This window comes from Ascaphus truei, chromosome 3 (assembly GCF_040206685.1).
Source record: "Ascaphus truei isolate aAscTru1 chromosome 3, aAscTru1.hap1, whole genome shotgun sequence".
NCBI classification, from domain to species: domain Eukaryota; kingdom Metazoa; phylum Chordata; class Amphibia; order Anura; family Ascaphidae; genus Ascaphus; species Ascaphus truei.
The window spans coordinates 371,716,648-371,726,391 of NC_134485.1; the positions used below are offsets into that span (position 1 = coordinate 371,716,648).

General features: G+C 44.2%; 1 protein-coding gene across 3 annotated transcripts in view; it reads left to right on the forward strand.

The window, feature by feature from the left end:
• Positions 1 to 3,624: 3,624 nt before the first annotated feature.
• The window catches only part of LNX2 (ligand of numb-protein X 2), a 117,433-nt gene continuing 111,313 nt past the window's right edge, over positions 3,625 to 9,744 (forward strand). For all 3 annotated transcript variants that reach the window (XM_075592199.1, XM_075592198.1, XM_075592200.1), the window contains exon 1: positions 3,625 to 3,831. The gene's annotated coding sequence lies outside the window, so the exon portion shown is untranslated. The remainder of the gene's footprint in view (positions 3,832 to 9,744) is intronic.

Here is a 9,744-nt window from a genome sequence, read left to right on the forward strand (position 1 = left end):
TGTAAAAGCCCTAAAGAAAGAGAGGGTCGACCCCGGAGGTTTTGCAGACAGACTGTAAGGACTCCACAAAAGCTGACAAGCCTGCAGGGGCACCAGGTATATCTGTTGTGGGCCACCCTGCATGCAGCAGACAGCAAAGTCTCCCTACGCTGCACCCGCTGCCTCACAATAAGGCCGCGCACCACAGGTAGGGCCCGGGACGGGCTGTGGAGAGAGGGTGACCTTTAGAAATGCAGGAACGCTGTTCCGGCAGCTTGAGTAAGTGCTGGAAAAGCGTTCCCGGCATGTGGAGGATGGGCCCCTAAAGGTGGTGGGCCATTGTCAGTTCCGCCACTGACTGCATTGTAAAGAAATGTGAGAGGAGCAGTATTTATCCACTCAGATGGAATAACATCCCCATTCTGAATAACTTCTTAATTACTATATGGGTTTTCTTGTAGATCCCTAAAAAAAGGTGACAGAACTAAACTCCCCACAATTATAGCCATGACTATAGTGGTTAAGACTATTTCTATGCAAACAGTCACAAGAAATTTAGGCAAAACAATGATTGAATAAGTCATTGTATTTTCTAATGATCTCATGTGATTTAAAAAAAAAAGCACTAATCCAAATGTTCTCAAAGTTCCAGGATAGTGATATCCATTATGACAATAGACATGCCAGGTCTGACATAGATTATATATTTCAAATGACAAGTCAGTAAATGAAAAAAAAATTGGATATTAAAGAATCATTGATCTAAAATATGTGTCTATTGTGAAGGCATTTGCAGTGGACATAGATACGTGTTACTGCAGCAGTTTCCAACTCGGGTCCTCAGGAGCCACCAACCGGTCAGGTTTCAAGGATATCCCTGCTTCAGCACTGGTGGCTCATTCAGTGGCTCAGTCACTGACAGTAGCAGTGATATTGCTATCTGAGTAAGTCAGAATTCCCTCTGCAACAATCTGACACTAGTTAAAAATGCTGTCATGGTCATTCCAAGATTTTTTTTTTTTTCATATATCTGTAATTAATGTATAACTTTGTGTTTATCGAACCAAAGAATATTTGATTGAAGATGTGAAGGTCTTAAAAGAATGAAGAGCTGAAAGAGAATTAGACGATGCTGTTGACCAGTAAGCTGATTTCCTCTGAAAGAAGTGATACATAAAGTACACAGTAAATCAATGGAGTGTGTCCGATTATTATGCAGAGAGCTCTCCCGTGAATGCAATGGTCATTCGTATTACCAGATTGGATTAGATCAAGAAAAAGTGGTGTAGGGTTAGATGGGCTGAGCATCATGACCCCTATTTATCATGCCGCGAAACTGTCTCCCCCATGCTAGGGAAGATTATGCTTCACTCATTTGTATAGAGCTGAAATCTTCCTGTGCAAAGGAATCGTAGCTTCTTGGCACATTGACGATTGACCCATGATTCCAACGCTCGGCAATTACAGGTGTTTGAAATTCCACAGCAGCAGTATTATCCAATTAGAAAGACAAAACAAATAATTATGAAAGACCTATAATTTTCCAATGCAGATATTTACATTTTGTATTCGGCAAATACTTGTTTTTTTTTCCCACCAAAATTAATATTACTTGTATGTAAAATACAAATAAAAAAATCAAAGCGCATCAATCCTTAAGATAAAAAGTAACGTGATAATAAAAAAATGAGTGAAAAAGGTTGGGGTGAAAAGTATAAATGAATAATACAACCCCTTTAGGTTCTGGGGTGCTGCTCCATCAAGGAAACCTTCCACGTGGTCTTTCAGGAAACTATGGACAAGAGTTAGAGCGCAACTCCCAGGAACCATATAATGGATCAATAAAATCAAGAGAACACAAATAGTGCAATATTGTAGAAATCCAGACAATGCTAATTGGAAAATGGGTAATGGATGCGCTCGCAAAGTAGATGTATAAATCAACCTCATCAGCTAACCACAGGTCTTCTTCAAGAGCTTAAAAAAAGAGATAAAGCAGAAACATAGCATAATACTGTATAAAAGGTTTTATATAGAAATAGATCAAGTAAACTCACAAACATAGGAGTTAAAAAGGCATTTGAAGCCTTGCCTGAGGCCTTCCCCTGAGGAAGTAGGTATCCTGTGAAACGCGTAGGTCGTCAGATGTCCAGAACGGGACGTTTTAAAGATCCTGCAGCTGGGATAGGCGATCCGGGGGTGCGCAAACTGGGGGGCACCAGATGTTTTTGGGGGGACGCAGTGGTTGCAGAGGCCCCGCGCTTTTCCCCAAGGCATTTAAATTAAAAGCCGGGGGACCACACCAGGCCTCTGCAACTTTACTTACCGTGACTCAGTCGGCTTGGGCAACACGTAGCCATGGCAGCGTGGCGTCATTTTGTGACGTCACGTGACCTTGTGGCGTCATTTGACACTTCAGACTAGGTAAGAGGGGCGCGAACAGTGGGGGAAGAGAGGCAGGGGGGCACAAGGCAAAAGGTTTGCGCACCCCTGCTCTACTCTATCCGGTCCCCTGAAAACGACATAATTGGAGGTGATGCTGTGAGGAACAATGCAGACGGCAAATGGAGAAGAGAGACAGACGCCTGTTCCCTCAGTCTGCGGGCTCCAAATGCCTTTTTAACTCCTATGTTTGTGAGTTTACTTGATCCATTTCTCTATAACACTTTGTATACAGTATTATGCTATGTTCCTGCTTTATTATTCTTAAGCTCTTGACGAAGACCTGTGGTTAGCTGATGAGGTTGATTTATACACCCGCTCGATTTATACATCTACTTTGTGAGCGCATCCATTACCCACTTTCCAATTAGCATTCACTGGATTTGTACAATATTGCACTATTTGTGTTCTCTTGTTTTAATCTATCCATTATATGGTTCCTTCGAGTTGCGCTCCAACTCCTGTCCATTGGATCTAAAACAGCCTGTATATGTATTTTTTTTAAAACACCATTGCTGCCAGTATCCAGGTAAGGTTGAAAAGTATTAACCATTTCAGTGCCAGGTTGGCCAGCAAAGCATTGTGCAACAATGTGTTTCAAGGTCCCTCTGACACTGTCGGAGTTCATTAGTTATATGTAACACATTATAAGGCATAGACAACTATTATTATAATCCATTATTATTATTATTATTATTAATAACTGCAAAGCATTTGTACAACCTAAGCTTCTCGGGTCTGGAAATGCCTGTGTATGTTTTTTTTTTTTCACCTCCACAGACAAATGTAGCACCTCAAAAATAAATGATGACATGTATTTATGTTTTTTGCATGAATATTTGACCAGTGTGGACGAGGTTAAAATAAGCATACTGTACACTGAATGGCCATTTCATTTTAAGCATAAGCAATTGTGTAGTACATTTTGATGGTACACGGTTACTCCTTGCAGTCAGCAGACAAACCATTACATATATACTTGGTCATCACGTCATACACCTCTACACGCTGCACAGGCATCTACACGGAGCCCCTGAACCTCAACCAGCCATAGCACCCCCGACCAGGCTATGGCAATTGCATGAACGCTTTAACGTCACAGTCCAGCGCCCATTGGCGGAGAGCCAGTGTCAATCATGCGAAGCTGCTCTGTACACTAAGATGGGGGGCGGGCACACGGGTTTCCCTGGTAACCACAGTCTGGGTTGAGCTGCAGCGGAGCCTTGGCAGGAGTGTGTCAGCAGCAGCAGCAGCAGCTAGAAGAAGAAGAGGGAGGGGGAGTGAAGTCAGACCGTCACCTCTCCCACCCAGGCATATTGGGAGATCAGGACAGTAACACATGCATGTCCTCTGAATGCATAGCGCCGGGTCGTTGCTGAGACGAGGCAGGGGGAGGATATCACAGGCAGGGTGAGATAACTTTTATGTTATTTCTGTGCAGGAGGAGGGGAGAGGGGTTGTTAGTGACTGATGCAAGAGTGGGGTGGGGGGGGGGGGTGGTAGTGTATTGTCTCTGACATTGGGTTGGACTGTCCACCTAGCATCAGATGGCTATACTCTCAATTTATTTAGCAATTATTTTATTTATGAGGGGTATTTTTTTTTTCTATGGGAAACAATATACATGTGAAATCTCAAATGAAAGAGATTTGGGGGTTAATGAAGGGGATCTAACTCATTAATGACTTTCATTGGTTCGAGGAAACTTTCATTGGGCAGTAAGTAGAAAACAAATGTGGCTTTTCATTAAGATTTACCTTGATAAATAGGAAAAAGTTGCTATTATACTGGGAAATATGCTATCTTACTGACCATGTCCCTGGAACTGTTATCCATTTAATAATAAAAATAAATAAATATATATATATATTTATATATATTGCAAAAGTGGAAAGTGGAGCACAAATTTGCAACAGATGTCAATGCAATAATTCTATTGAAATCTAGGGCTTTTTGGAGCACCAGGAAATTTTTAATATGTAACGCTTCTAAAATGATCATCTGGCTTCACAAGACCAGGGACAGGCACAGTGAGTCCTGGATTTACAGCCCCTCCTAGACCCAGTGCAATGTATTCACTGTAAGCTGGATATCAGTCATGCTTTATTGGTTTCTTTTGTTATTGTGGTCTGTAAGCATTATTGCCAGTGTTCATTAATAATTCCCCCCTTTGATGCAGTAGGTCCCTGCAACACATTGCAGAGGTTTTACCAGCAGCACCAGTGCTGGAATGTGGGACTTGTTCCCATTCTGAGCTATCATCTTGCTCCAAATGATAAGATCAGAGAGTCCTCATGTTCCATTCTTTAACGCTGTTGTTGCAGAGCATAATACAAAGATCTCCTGATAAGAATCTGCTTGGGATGGGAGATGTGGGACCACAACTGGTTGGTTGAGACTGTGCCTGATTATCTGAATCCCGTTTGTCACTCAATGCATGTTCCCATGTGCACAAACCATTCAAAGGATTCACTTTCCCCTTTCTGGTGGATGAGCTGTAAGATGAGATCAGGCAGCTGCTGATCTAGAGGAGTTTGTAAGTTATATCCAGCATTGATTACTGAGGTGTATGTCCTGTCAAAGATAAGGGGGAAGGCTTCTTTCTGCCTTTGCAGAAACATTAACAATTACCTTGCCAGACACCATGGTGAGTTTCAAACTCTGCAGCCACCTTGCCTCACATTTTCCGTATTCTAGTATGGGATCATGTTTTGGCATGGTTATATAACACTGCCAGTATACTTGATACTTTACTAAATAAAATACAAAGATGGTTCAGGTTGCATCAATGATACGGCTTGTGCATGAACATATAAAAAGTCCAACCACTGCCTCCCTGCCACTTTAAAATAAATGACGCTTACTCCGATAATTCCTCTGATTGCAGTGCCCAGAGATCAGATAACGTTTCTCCTATGTGAGTCAGAATTCCACATTATTATATCAATAACAGGGAGCGACTGAGCAAAGTCTGGCATGCTGCTACTTTTGGAGGCTGTTACTATAGCACTAGCCTTTCCAAATCAAATGATTTCTGTTTTCTTTATATTTCTATACAGAAGATGTTACCTTGATAATGTAATATACATATTAACCCTTTGCTGCTTGAAAGAACATTGCTTGACAATCGCCTCCCCTGTCCCCGCTGTCAGACCCATCACCATGCCATCGACAAGACTAAATCCAGAAACCTGACCCCAACCCCTGCCCACCAACCAAGCAAGCTCTCAATGCAGCTACACCATAATGTTCCCACCCCTGCCCACCAACCAAGCAAGCTCTCAATGCACCTACACCATAATGTTCCCACCCCTGCCCACCAACCAAGCAAGCTCTCAATGCATCTACACCATAATGTTCCCACCCCGGCCCACCAACCAAGCAAGCTCTCAATGCACCTAAACCATAATGTTCCCACCCATGCCCACCAACCAAGCAAGCTCTCAATGCATCTACACCATAATGTTCCCACCCCTGCCCACCAACCAAGCAAGCTCTCAATGCATCTACACCATAATGTTCCCACCCCTGCCCACCAACCAAGCAAGCTCTCAATGCACCTAAACCATAATGTTCCCACCCCTGCCCACCAACCAAGCAAGCTCTCAATGCATCTACACCATAATGTTCCCACCCATGCCCACCAACCAAGCAAGCTCTCAATGCACCTAAACCATAATGTTCCCACCCCTGCCCACCAACCAAGCAAGCTCTCAATGCACCTACACCATAATGTTCCCACCCCTGCCCACCAACCAAGCAAGCTCTCAATGCATCTACACCATAATGTTCCCACCCCGGCCCACCAACCAAGCAAGCTCTCAATGCACCTAAACCATAATGTTCCCACCCATGCCCACCAACCAAGCAAGCTCTCAATGCACCTACACCATAATGTTCCCACCCATGCCCACCAACCAAGCAAGCTCTCAATGCACCTACACCATAATGTTCCCACCCATGCCCACCAACCAAGCAAGCTCTCAATGCACCTACACCATAATGTTCCCACCCATGCCCACCAACCAAGCAAGCTCTCAATGCATCTACACCATAATGTTCCCACCCCGGCCCACCAACCAAGCAAGCTCTCAATGCACCTTAGGCTATGGCCCCAATGTGCGCGTTGTGTACGCGATGGGGTGCCTGGCGGTGCTCGTTCCCTGCATCAGAACGATCTGATGGATTCCAGGCAACTTGCAACGGGGAGGCGTGGTGGGGGCGCGGCCGTGACGTCACATGGTTGGTTCGTCCTCATTTGCTGAACCGACGCCGTGACGTGGCAAACGCTCGGCCGGCTTGCCAAAACACAAAAATCTTGTCTTTTGTCTTTTCGCACACGCCGACTGGGTCCTGCCCCGTACTTTGTGTGCGGCGTGCGCCATCGCACGTGCATCCGCTGCCACCGGGGACGAAGCCTAACCCATAACCTGACCATAATGTTCCCACCCCCGCCCACCACAAAGGCATCTTAACAATGACTCTATAATATAATCTATATGTAACCCCACCATTGTTTTACTAACTAATGTACAACTCCGTGGATAAGGGCGCTATACAAATGTTGTTATAAATAAATAATCGGAGACCCCTCTGGCATTGGATGGGTTAATTATGGTGCAGTGGAAGCTGCAGGGTTTTACTAGTTCCTTAACATTCATTTTACTTTCAAATGCAACAATGTCTATTATTAATATTTTTTTGCTTTGGTATATTTCCACTGTTAACAAAGTTGTACGTGAAGAAAATAGCAGTACAGGTACAGAATCCCTGCTGTAATGAGTCATTTGATACCGTAACCCCAATACAAAAGTGATGCCGTGTTTCCTTAAAAGGTCATTGTCACGTCTGTCTTGTTCAGTGTTCATACATATGTACCTGGATACAATGCATGCTGTTTTTTTTTATATTTCGATAAACGGCAAGAATCTCAGTGAAGAAACGTAAAGCCGCAGTCTGCGTTGATTGACATTTTTGTTTGCGTATTTATATGTACTTGAATTGAAACTACCTCTTCTTACTCTTGCAGGCAGTGCTGAAAAGATGCTTATAGTGGTCCATGTTAAAATGGACAGGATGTAAAAGGTGACACTGTGTGCTGATTTGCATGTAATTTCCCAGAATCCCTTGCTACAGTGGAAGCATTGTATGCTAGGAGATAATGTTGAAATGCAGGGTTTCAGACCTGTCTGACACGTGATTGTGCTCACAAGTGATCTTTTTATTGGCTGCTCCTACAGGGAAATAGTTTTTTTCCGAATCCAGTGCTTCGTACAGGGGACATGAGCAGCTGAAATATTAAAGTGCTGATTACGTTTTCGGACGTAATAATGGCCCAATCGGCTGCTTGGCACATATAAAATCAGCCCCTATGCGTTGGGGAGGTTAAAATGGTGCTCTCTCCAGAGCCCAGTGCAGTGCAAAGTTTACCACGGTAACCTCATACACTAGAGATTAAGAAAACAATTATTTTTAACCATAAAAAATAAAGCGCAGGACCTGCTCTTAGTAAGATACTATGTGTCACATATATCAAGTGCTGGTACGGGTTATCACACCTGCTCCGACATTAACTCCCATTCAAGTCAGTAGGAGTTAACGCTGGAACGGGTGCGATAATCTGTGCCTGGCTGCACTTGATGCATGTGCCTCATTGAGGTAAACTCATACAGGCTTCACAGGGGGGGGGGATTGCTGCGTTAATATATAACACAGGGTGGGCAATAGGTGTGTGATAAAGGACTGCTAAGAGTACAACCTTCAGTGCCATAATTACAAAGCGGCTAGGTATCCATAGGCAATATGAATATAAAGATGTAACATCCTGTACAAAACGGTCCTTTTGTATTGAGAAGAGACTTATTACACACGCCATCTAACTCTTGTGATAAGCATGATTAGATTAATGAGTCTAACCTTTTCGCTTCTAGTCCTAACTGTGTTAGTTCCTTGAGTGTCTGGTAAATAGGCTCTCGTGGTCCCTCTGATTACTTTATTATCTGGTCTAATCATCCTTGGTTTTCCCCTCCTGCAAGTTATTGGCCTGGATTTGTGCGAATGCAGATTACTACCCTATGTAACCATTGACAGTAGAGGCTTGTACAGCTATGGTCTCAATTCCCTTGCTCACTGTGCTAAAATACCCAGTGTGGAGCCACATACTGTATATCCCCTTCCCTGACAACAATTATTACAGCCACTAACTCAGATACCAGATCGGCTACACCAGGGGTGGCCAACTCCAGTCCTCAAGGGCCACTAACAGGTCAGGTTTGCAGGATATCCCTGCTTCAGCACAGGTGGCTAAATGAGTGGCCCAATCAAAGATGGAGCCACCTGTGCTGAAGCAAGGATCCTGAAAACCTGACCTGTTGGTGGCCCTTGAGGACCGGAGTTGGCTACCCCCTGCGTTACACTGAGACCCTGCCTTGTTAATGCAGACACCTTCTTGTTACTGGGGGAGTTTTGTCACAGTGTGGAAGAGCGAACACATCTGCAAAGCTCCTGTAATGGGAGCATTATTATTTTTTGACACCTGCCTTCCACAACACCCACAACATTATGTGTGTGAGAGGCAGCAACTGGCTGCCTCTCACACACACATCAGTATTCTCCGGGATTTTATAAAGCCCCAAAGGTAATATTATTGATCAAGTACAGTCTGAAAAACAGAAGGGCATTTTAAGGCGCAGTCTCTTTTAGCAACATGTATTGAAGTTGCCATAAAGGGGAAAGCATTCCTCCATGTAACGTAACTTAGAGTCTAGATTTAATAGTTTTTTTTATATTGAGGTCCGAATGCCTGATTGCAAAAAGCACACTGCCAAATAGGACAGACACAGATTTAAATACCATGCAGTGCTACTATAGATCGTGTCTAGTCAGGAACTTATACCTAACTCCTGTGGCTTTCAACTTTTTTTTAGGTTAAGGAACCTTATAATTGGGAAGATCTGCGGAACCCCAACCCCCCCAATATCGTGTCTGAGATTAGATGCATTGTAAGGAACCCCAACCCTCTCTAATAGCGTGTCTGAGATCAGATGCATTGTAAGGCCGCACTTATAGTGCGCGCGAAGGCGACGCGACAGATGATGTCACCCATCGCCGCTAGTGAAAGTTTTGCGGCGACCAGGTCTTTGATTGGTTCAGAGGCTGTCACTCACATAGAGGGCTGTACTTTGTGTGCGGCGTGGCACGCCGTCGCGCGCGCAGCCGTGGCCACCGGAGACGAAGCCTAAGGCCGTGCTTATTGTGCACGCGACGGCAACGCGATGCATGACGTCACCCGTTGAAGTCGCCGCTAGCTAAAGTTGTATTCCG